This window comes from Oryzias latipes, chromosome 2, assembly GCF_002234675.1.
Source record: "Oryzias latipes chromosome 2, ASM223467v1".
In the NCBI taxonomy this organism is placed as follows: Eukaryota; Metazoa; Chordata; class Actinopteri; order Beloniformes; family Adrianichthyidae; genus Oryzias; species Oryzias latipes.
The window spans coordinates 723,502-734,396 of NC_019860.2; the positions used below are offsets into that span (position 1 = coordinate 723,502).

General features: G+C 40.0%; 1 long non-coding RNA gene across 1 annotated transcript; it reads left to right on the forward strand.

The window, feature by feature from the left end:
- The first annotated feature begins 320 nt into the window (after positions 1–320).
- LOC111948449 lies at positions 321–2,343 on the forward strand. The gene is made up of 2 exons (XR_002874461.1): positions 321–402; positions 719–2,343. It is a non-coding gene; the product is annotated as an uncharacterized LOC111948449 (long non-coding RNA).
- The last annotated feature ends 8,552 nt before the right edge of the window (positions 2,344–10,895 follow it).

Genomic DNA, 10,895 nt, shown 5'->3' on the forward strand with positions numbered 1-10,895 from the left:
CCAAGAGTCTGTCGGAGCTAGTCGTTTACGTGCTCACCTCAGCCATGACGTAACCGGAGTCCCTTCTTCTCTGCTTCTGCTGGACTTTTCTGACCTGCTGCTGTTGCTTCACATCTTTGGACTTTTTCTAAACTTTCTGATCTTCTTCAGCTCTGAACTTTTTAGAAGAAGTGAAGGATGAAAAACATGAACTTTGTCTTTAAACTCAACTCTTTCTTCTGGATTCAGGTTGAGGAGCTGCAGGTTGTCAAAGACCAGCTGTGCTGCTCTGGTCTCAGCTCTGAAGTCCAACCCGTCCCACCTGACAGAACTGGACCTGAGGATCAACTACCTTCAGTCTTCAGATGTTCAGCAGCTCCAGGATCTGGTGGAGAGTCCAAACTCCAAACTGCAGACTCTGAGGTCAGTAGAGGGTTGGAGTCAGTCCAGCTGCTTCCAGATGTTTGGTCCTAAAGTTAGTCTGAGAGCAAAGATGCAGAGTTTCCTGTGAAGCTGCAGCTTCTCAGTGAAGCTCTGAGGAGAATGATGACAGGCTTCAGGACAACAGTCAGCCAATCAGAGCAGCAGAAGCTCCAACAGGTGAAGATGACAGGAAGCTGCTGCTCTGAACAGGACTGAAGCTCCTGCTGCTCTTTCTGCTGCTGTGCTGCATCACTGACTGACAGACCAGGATCAGGAGAAACTCCTTCATCTCTGTCTCTTTACTTTCTCTCTGCAGGTGGAAGTGGAATGACTGATGTTCCTCCTGGAGGAGCAGAGAGGAGCAGCAGCAGCAGCTGGTCTGCAGAGATGTTGTGACTGGACGGTGTTCCTGGGAGGTGGAGAGCAGAGTGATGGAGGAATCAGAGGAAGTGGAGATGAGTGTCAGAGCTGCAGCAGGAACTGATCTGAGATCAGCTCCACTGTCTCTCTCAGCATCAAGTGGACAGTTATTGTGCTGCAGCTCCTCCGGTGGACTGATGGATAACTGCACTTCCTCTTCTCATTCTAACTTGGAGTGTTGATCTGAAACATGGGTTGGATTCACATGTTCAGCAGCTCCAGGATCTGGAGAAAAACAGACCTGCAGACAAACAGATTCTTTTCTAGATCATCACTTTCTTCTTTGATCTCCATTTGATGGACAGATGTGAGTTTGGGATGGACCAATCAAGGATTGAGGGAATCATTGATCAGACAGAATATTTCTGGATGACAAAGATCTATGTGTGGGTCAGGCATTGGATCCTGGTTCTGTCTCTGGAACAGGGACAGAACCAGAACTCTGGATCACTAGATTCTGGTTCCAGATGTTTCACACTTGATTTCTGTTCTCCAGAAACTCTCATTGACAAACAAACACAGAGTTTCATTCAGAAACCTCCAACATGGTCATGTGACCAGAATGTTCATAGTGGAGACACGGACAAACGCTGTGGTCACGTGACTCACTGGTTTGGATTCAAGTCCTCTGAAGTCAGTTTTTGGAGCAGAAATCCCGTCTGATCTCAGTTAGTGAACAAAAGTCTCTCAGTTGAATCACTTTTCTATCATCTCTGTTCTGTTGATGATCAAATATTGACTCATGCAGTTTGAAAGACTCAGAGTTTTGCTTTGATTGATGTTTTCCACAGTTTTCTGACTGAACTTCCTATTTCTTTTCTTTTTTAAACTTTCTTTTTATTGCTTTTGTAACACAGTTAAAACATACAACAAAAAGCAGAGGGAACAGTAAAAATAAGTTCACAAAGCAAAACGACAAAAAACAAGTAATACCTTGGGTTGCCTTTGATCTATAGGTTTTTAACGACATTGTTCATGTATAAGTCCTTATAATATCGTTTTGTAGTTAGTCCATTTCTCCCATCTTTTTATGACAAAAGTCTTCTTGAGTTCTTATCCTATGGTTCAACAATTCCATCACATATTTTTCTTCCACATTTTTTCCCCATTTCTGCTGTGTTGGTGAATCTGTCATGTACCATCGTCTCGTGATTGTTTTCTTGCCTGCAGCTAGAAAAATTTTGAATAAATATCTGTAATTTTTGGTACATTTTCTAAAATATTGCCCAGATACAAAAATAAACATGTTTTTGGTATATTGTAGCCCAGGACCTTGGTTATAATCTGGTAAATATTTTCCAAAAGGGACTAGCTTTGGGACAAGACCAAAAAATGTGGGACTGATCTACGTTTATGTCTCCACATTTTCTCCAACATGGCTGGGGCACCGAAGTGTTTCCTCGTGTACTTAGAGCAAATCTTCTGACTACTCAACGTTGGTTTCGAGTCCTTCCTGCATTTGGATTTTTCAGTTACGAGAAGTAACAAACAGTTTATATAACACAGCTGTGAGGATGGAGAGAAAAACAAGAAAAGAGGAAGGAAGGAGGAAAGAAAACATGTTCGTCTGAAGGTGGACGTTCAGAACAAAGCCAGCTCATACCAAGTCAGTCATTTTCAAATATTCTTCATTTAAAAATTTGCATTAGCAAGATGTTGAATTATTTCAAACAGTTAATAATCCTTGCTTGGCCATTTGAGTTAATATTTAATATTATATCTTATTTAATGTTTATCATATTTGCCATATGAATTGGTGGAGAAGAACCCAGGCAAGAGGTGAAGCAGACAGACATGAGGTTGGTGATGCATCTGATATCAAAGACAATAGAGATGACTTCAGGTAGAAATAATTCAACTATTAAAGTCACAAAAACCTAAATGCTCATTCTGGTTTAAACTACTGCTGAACATCTGTTCACTTATTTTAGGAAAACAAGAGCAGACGTACATGACAAGTCAGTCCCAACAGAGAAGAACGAGGAGAGAGGTTCAGATGATGATGATGATGATGATGATGATGATGAAAGAGAGAAGATCAGCTGATGATGAGGAGGGAGAAGAACAGAGAGGTACAGAGGAGATCCAAATCTTCAATCCTGTCACACTCAACTCGTAACATGTTTTAATATTACGAGATTTTAATATTTGTGTTGTTAGAAACATACAGTTATTTCAATAATAACCATATATTCAATCAAAAACATCATACTGCATACTGAATATATTTCAGTTCCATGAAAAAGTTTTGAATACGATGGAACCAGCAGCAGGGAGAAATACCTTCAGAGAGAGCGGGAAAGATGGAAGAAGAATGTAGAAAAAGAGAGGAAAAAAATACTCAAAGAATTGGTGACTTCAGCAGAAGATCCATCACAACAATACTCAAGGTTTGGACAGAAAGCAGTGTTATGAAATGTCCTTTGATGCGATTCATTTTACATTCCTTATAAAACAAGGACAAAAAGGAAGACTTCCCACAAACAAACCAAAGTTTGTTTTCCTTTGTAGGCAGCGTCCATCTGTTCAGAGGAAGGACAGAAGAACAAAACATAAACTCAAGAGGCAAAGAGCTGAACTACAAGACCTGAAAAAGAAAGAAAATCTAACAAAAAACACGTATTTAACATATTCTGATTCACCAGGTTCAAAAGTAAAAAGACTAACTTCAAACTTCATCATCAATCCCCAAATAAATAAAAAAACCTTACTTTACCATGAATCACTCATTTAAGAAATTAGAAATGAATACAAAAAGTCACCAAAGATGAAGTAAAGCATCTGAAAATAAAAATAAAATACAGGTTGCAAAAATCTGAAAGTGACTCATTTGGATTCTCAAACAAGATAATGAAAATCCTGAAAAAGATCCAGCAGGTCTTAAGCCTCAAAAGAAAAAATTAAGGGATTCTGTGTTAGAGATGATGTGAGTAGAATGACAACAGGAACCCAAAAACACTAACAAGGAAGAAATTCAAAATGCAGAAAAGGTTTTATGTTCATATACTGTTGTAGTTCTCCTTTATTATTATTATAAACTGCATTACGCTACAAGTTCCATCAAATTTTGTGTCAATTAATTAATAATAATAATAATAATACATTATTGTTTGTCGACTTTTGTCTAAAATGATAATAAATATCAGTGGGGGTTCTACACTAACTTTCTCCCTGGGTCACACGCGGCTCCGTCTCTATGACAGGAGGCGCAACTGCAGCCCAGAGTTGATAGTCAGATAGAAAAAGACTCCCAATCACCTGTTAGTGGGATTCACCCAGCCACCGGCGAGTTGCGCCCCCCTCTCGAGTTTTTTGACTTGTTATGTTCCAAAGACTACCGCTAAGAAGTGTGGGCGCCAGTGTCTTGCAGCAGAGGGCGGTGGTCACATGCGTGTCGGGTCTGCTGTGTCGGAGCAAAGAATTGTGGGAAATAATCCTTATTGCCTGCTTTTGTCGAAATTGGGTTGAGCACGGGTTTTTGTTCTGCCTAATTCCTTTTCATGTGCTTTTTTTTCGTTGTTTCACTCTGAGTTATTTCATCCTTTTTTTTTATTTGCACCATAAGTGTAAGGAGGGAAGAGGATGAAGACATTGTTAAGAGTCTGATGTGTCAAAATAAGAGTGCAATGTGTTGGCAGCTGCAGGCATGTCAAAATAAAAGCTCAAAATTGCCTCTTTGAATTTAGTAATACAGTAATACATTACGTGTAATGCAACAGGCACGGAAAATGCCGCCCCCTATGAAGTGCCACCCTGGTCCACTCCCCACTTTGCCCATATCAAAAACCGCCACTGAGAACTATCTTAAACTCTGTATTTTGGATTGCAAATAATATTTCCAATAAATTCCAATATATTATCCAATAAATAAACTATGTGGGGGAGGGGCTCTTCAAGTCAATTTTATTTGTATAGCCCAAAATCACAACAACAGTCGTCTCTATGGGCTTCGTACCCTTAATTGTAAAGTAAAACATAAAATCAAAAGGATCATGAAAACATCAAATTCAATAGGAAAATATTGAACTGAACTAACTAAACAGACTAAACTAGACTGGGCATCCCTGGCCTTAGACCACATGGGTCAAACTCAAGGCTTGGGGGCCAAATGTGGCCCGCCATTACATTTTATGTGGCATGAAAGTTTTAATTACTTAAAATTAAAAAAATATTTAGTTGATTACATGTTATTTATGTGTAGCTGCAGTTGTAATTATTCAATGTTTGGAGGTCTTTTGTGTGTATACAGACAAATTGTTGTCATCAAACCATCAGTAAAATGCATTTTTGTAAAATGTTACACGTAAAATACATGTTCTTTGCAGCTCAGTTTTCTGTAATTTTTTTTTTTATTCACTTGGACAGTTTTTGATCTTTTATTAATGGAGTTGTGGGTTTTAATAAGCGGACAAAATGTAAAAGGATTTATGCCAGAGTGACAAGCAAACATGTGTTTGTCTATGCAACCGTAATTATCACTTTAAAAAGTTATAATGAATAAATAATGAGTTATTTAACATTAAGAAGTAGTTACATTTATTTTGCATTACTTTTAGTTACATGTAGAAGTTCTATCTGACCCTTTTAGGACAGCCACTATGATGATGTGGCCCTCAGTGAAAATAAGTTTGACACCCCTGCCCTTAGACTCTCCTTAGCTCTTAGACTCTCTGCTTAGGATTCCAGACCTGCACAAACTTAACAGCAGATTCCTAATAAAAATAGTTGTCATCCATAAAATAAATGTACTTCATTGGGTTTATTGGATTTTATGAAAAGTTAAAGAGAAAAAATTGAAAGGAGTCTGCATCAAAGTGAATTTGTTTCCGTCATCTCATTCATCTGGAGTCTGGGTGTTTGACAGATTTAGAAGTCTATTCAAGGTTGTAGAAAATGGACAAAAGATCAAAACATCAGCATCCAGTTTAGAAAGAAGAACAACACTTCAAGGATAAATGAATGCAGACTGTCTGCTAAATTAACACTTGCCAGACACCAGATACAACCAAATATACAGTTTTTTTGCTTTCAAAAACTTCTTTTGCATTTGCAAAACACGATTTTGCATGCGTTGTGTCATCTCACTATTTTCCTATCTTTGATTTTGCTGAGTTAAGTTTTTGTTTAGTGTGACAAAGCTGCCATCAAACAGCTGCTGATTGGTCCAGATTCTAACCAATCAGGTGTCTCTGTCTCATATTGACGGTGCTTGGAGGCAGACATGGACTTTGTGTCGGTTCTGTTTCAATGGGATTCTGCTGTTTTCAACCATTCTGGCCCATTTCTCTCATAGTTAAATGCAGAAGGAGCAGCAAAGTAACCAAAATCAAACCAAGTTTTGTATTCATTCATGTCAGTTAAGTGACCAACGTATTTAAAATGTCTGCAGCAGAAAAAAAATGTCTGAGATCGGACTCCGTCCAGCAAAAAATTAACACTTTTCAACTTTTGTATTAGAGTTATTGTTTTGTTTTAATCATTAAATATTGAGATATGAAATATTAAGAGAAAATAGCATTTTTTATGTCCATTGTTTTTTAACTTTGGGCAAAGTCACATGAGACACTGAAAATTAACATAAAAGTTAAAAATGCTTATTCTGTTAAATACTGTCGCGAGGTCCCGCCGGAAAGGATGCAGAGGAGCCAAGGTGAGTGGGGTCTTTCTTTATTTTGAGAACAGTTGAGCTTTGCAATAGCTCCACGCTGGGCCACATCCGCACACGACACCCCCGTCACTCATTTTCTCTACCTGTGATGCTCCCTTTTGAATGTTAAGCCCCTCCCACTGGGCGTGGCTCTTAATTATCCTACAGGTGGCATCACAGGAATCAGTTTTATACATAAAATAAATAAATACACATAAAATAAATACACGGTGTTGGAAAATATATCTGTCGCTTTGAGATTACTTTCCTTGTTGCATGTTCAATAAGGTCGAGAAGGAGAAACCACGGAACTCGGCCCGATTAAAGATTAACACATTTATTTCCCTAACAATATTTCTAAAAACAGAGTAAAACAAAATATAACAGATATCCGGATTCCCAAAGTTTCAGAGCTTGCACAGCGCCAAATTACAAACGTCTTAACGTGTCAGCCTGTTTGGAACAACGAAAGTTCCTCCGTCCAGCTGTTTTAACATCTCGGTTTCAGCCGCCTCCTTCGAAAAACAGCATGGTGTCCAGACTCCTCCTCTGGACGCTAGGATTGGCTGGCAGGGAGCCTGCCTACCTCCGTTAATCCATATTTGGAATTACAGCATTTGGTCCTCGCGTCTGAAGTCACCTCCCAGACTGACATGGTCCCGCAACCAAATGGCTCCCTAGGTGGCCCCCCCATGTGGCCGGATCTTCTTAACATACAGTAGACAATACACCTTTGTTCCCCACACGGGAGCAGATGCCTGTGGCGTTTCCCAGGGATGGAAATCCGTCTCAGAGATGATTGATTTATGATCCAAGTCAGACCTACAACCAAATGGCCTCAGAAGATCAAAGACCGTTTTCTCCTGCAGGGGGTTGAGATTGGAGCTGCAGAATCACAACCTCTTTACATATGCAATTATCAGGAAGTCCCTTTTAATTGAAATGACTGAAACCCACACACAGTAAACCTGAAAGAAAACTTTCAAAGAAATAAAGATAAGATAAAAACCTAGGAGAAATAAGAACCACAAAAAATAAATTCCTTCAACGGTGTGGGCCCCCTCGCCATCTGACGGTGCCACACCATCACAAATACATTGAGGTTCCTTTGGTGAGCAATCATAGTTTTTATTATTATAGCTGTTTGTCAGATCACAAACACTTGTGCAGTAAATCTTTTATTGTTTTGTTTTAACAAACATATCTTAAAGCAAATCAAACTTTTTACTAAAATTTTGCTCCAGAAGATTAACAGATCACACACAGACCTGTTGATATAAAGTCAGCACATAAAATTTACTGTTTATTCTACAGTTTCAGGAGATCCTCAGCCATAAATTCACAAATCTGACCAAATAGATATTGATCAATGCTAAAAAAAAGAAAAAGTATGAATTATTGTTAAAATGATAAAAAATTATAATGTCTTCGTCCAAAGAGATAACAATAGCCGCGGTTACATGGGTAAAATATCTTGATCGGATCAATGGTCGGGTTAAAATTCAACCGTGCGCATGGGCACAGAAAATATTTTTCCATTTAGAACAAACGTTCACGTGGTCACACTTTAGGTCGTAATGAATCATTTGGGCATGCGCAGTGGTGTTAAAAAATCCCGGAAGAGGACATGAGTCCCGTTGTAAACAAACCTAGCTGCCATTTACATTTATGCAGCAGCTCGGTAATATACAAGACGATCTTCCAAACGTGCTTTTATTACTGTCATGAATATTATGAAGCGCCTGTCCGCCCATCATTTTATTTTTAATCCGTGTGGTCGGTGCTTTTTTGTGGAAGAACGGGGCTGGAAGAAACCAGGGTTATAAGAGGCTAGCAGCACGCGCTAACAACATTAGCCTTGTTTGAGGAACATAAATCCATGCAGGAAACGCTGCAATCTGCATCTTGGCTGCACGTTAATGTGTGGAAATAACATCAGCCTTTATTTTGTCGGGACACAACTGGGAAAACAAATCCACGTGATTGTTTAAACCAGTGGTCCCCAACCACCGGGACGCACAGAAAGAAAAAATAATTTCCATTTTATTGTTTTTTTTCTCTCGAAGAGAACGTTGACCGGATTCTCTCTGATACATCCGTCACACTTAACGCACGTCAAAGTCGCGACACCAAACATCCCGTTATAAACCTCAACCCCCCCCCCCCCCCCCCCCCCCTACCGGTCCGCGGTAAACTTGTCTTGCGTTGTACCGGTCCGCAGTGACAAAAAGGATGGGGACCACTGGTTTAAACGGTTTCTAAGGACTGAGCGACATTTCTGCCTCGCAAAGTTTGCACACCGCCCCAAAGCAGCTGTGTGTCCTGGCGGTCCAAGCTCTGGTTCTCCTGAGTCCGGCAGCCGCTAACCCAGAATGGCAGGACGGCTCGCAGTCCAAATTCTCCCGCACACAACAAAACGCACACGTAACAAAGCATCCTCCCTTCCCCTCAAACACACATAATAAGTCCTGCTGCTCTGCTCAGAGCTGGCACCTGAGCCCGGACGCAGAGCTTGGGTGCAGGGTCCAGACGTCAGGGGGCACAAAGCGCTCCTCCCCGGCATCCCCTTCGTGAGGGGTGTTAGAGAGGGGATAGGCAAAGAGCCAGCGGAGCGAGAGCCGAGTGGCGTTTTGCACGGGACCTCCGCAGAGCAGCTGGTCGGTCCCGTGTGCGCTCCACCAAAGCTTTCTCTGGAGCAAAACACCATCTATGCATGACGTAAAGTTTACATGAAAAACGATCGGATCAACAACCCGCATAACCCACCTATGTCGATCGGAAAGAAATTTTGACCCGAATGAGTCTTATCGGGGCAGACTATTCTGAACGGCGTGTTAACATGCCGCATTTTCCTTCCGATCAGGCATTCTTTCCGATTACTTTTGCCCATGTAAACGCAGTAATTGAGGGTAAGAAGAACTGGTTCGGTTTCTGAGCCTTGGTAACTGACACAATGTTGGATAAATATTGCAATTTAATTGGTTAGAATCTGGACCAATCAGCAGCTGTTTGATGGCAGCTTTGTCACGTCAAACTGAAACTTAACTCAGCAAAATCAAATATAAGAAAAAAGTGAGATGACACACAACGCATGCAAAAACCTTTTTGGCGGTGGCAATAGTGGCGCTAAAAGTGGTCAGCAGAATCAAAGATAGGACAAAAGTGAGATTTGACACAACGCATGCAAATCATGTGTTTTGCAAACCCAAAAAAAGTTTTTGAAAGCAAAAAAAACATGTAAAGCAAATACGTCACATGTGGTGTTGTTTTGCTTTTTTTTTTATTTTTATCATCATTAACAACATTGTTTTGTTTTACGTTTTTTCATCATCATTTCCGCATTGAAATGTTACAAGGAGCTCAGTTGAAGCATATAACATACGTCCAGTCCGCCACCAGATGCTGCTGTTCTGTGTGGTTTCAAAGCCCTGAATGGGTGGTTCATTTGTCCGGCAGAATTACATGAACCCCAAGGGAAGCTTTATGGGGCTTCTATTCCCATCCCTATAAAAACTAAAAAAATTCTAAAACACAACACTAAAGTGCAACACACAACTAAAACAAATGGTGAATTACAACACAAAATGGAAACGCGCGCCAAGCTGCAATGGAGACTGGTTGCAGCCAAACTCCCCTCTCACAGACTGGAGGTCCACAGGGTGCTTTTGAAGGCTTCTCCATCAGCTTGGGTCCAATGGGAGCCACGCTTTTGTGCACCACACCTGAAAGTAATCAGACAGACAGACACACACAAAGATCCAGAGAAAGAATTTTGCTACAAGTTTCCCAGGGTGGATGTGAAAATGCAAATGCAATCCCCTCTTTGCATTTTCGTTTTAATTATGACACAGAATAAGCGGTTTTAAGTATAAAATGAAAAAGCATTTTGAAATATTGCTTGTTCATTTTAATTTTGAGTCATTTGATGCAGCTACATTTTGAAAATTAAAAAGCATTTCTATTACTCCATTTTAATTGTCAAATTAGACATTTCTAAATTAATTTTGCTACACATTTACCAGAGAACATTTTTATAATGAAATGTCAAATACCATTTTCATAATCATTTTAATTAAGTGAAAGAATAAGCTGTGTTGAGGAAGGAAATGATTAAGCATTTTGGTGGATTGCTTTTTCATTTTAATTTTGAGTCAAAAAATGCAGCTTCATTTTGAAAATGAAAAAGCATTTCTGGTTTTGACTTTTCTTTTTATTTATGCTACACAATCGCTTCCATATAACAGCCCATCAGAGGTGAAGCCTTTACTCTTTAGGACCCAGCAGCGTACTGACTCCTGCAGTGATTGCTTGTAACTGCTGCAGCTGCAGTTACAAGAAATCACGTGATTTCTTGTAACTGCAGAGAAGTGGAGAGTCACAGCCATTAATGTGCACACACACACACACACACACACACACACACACA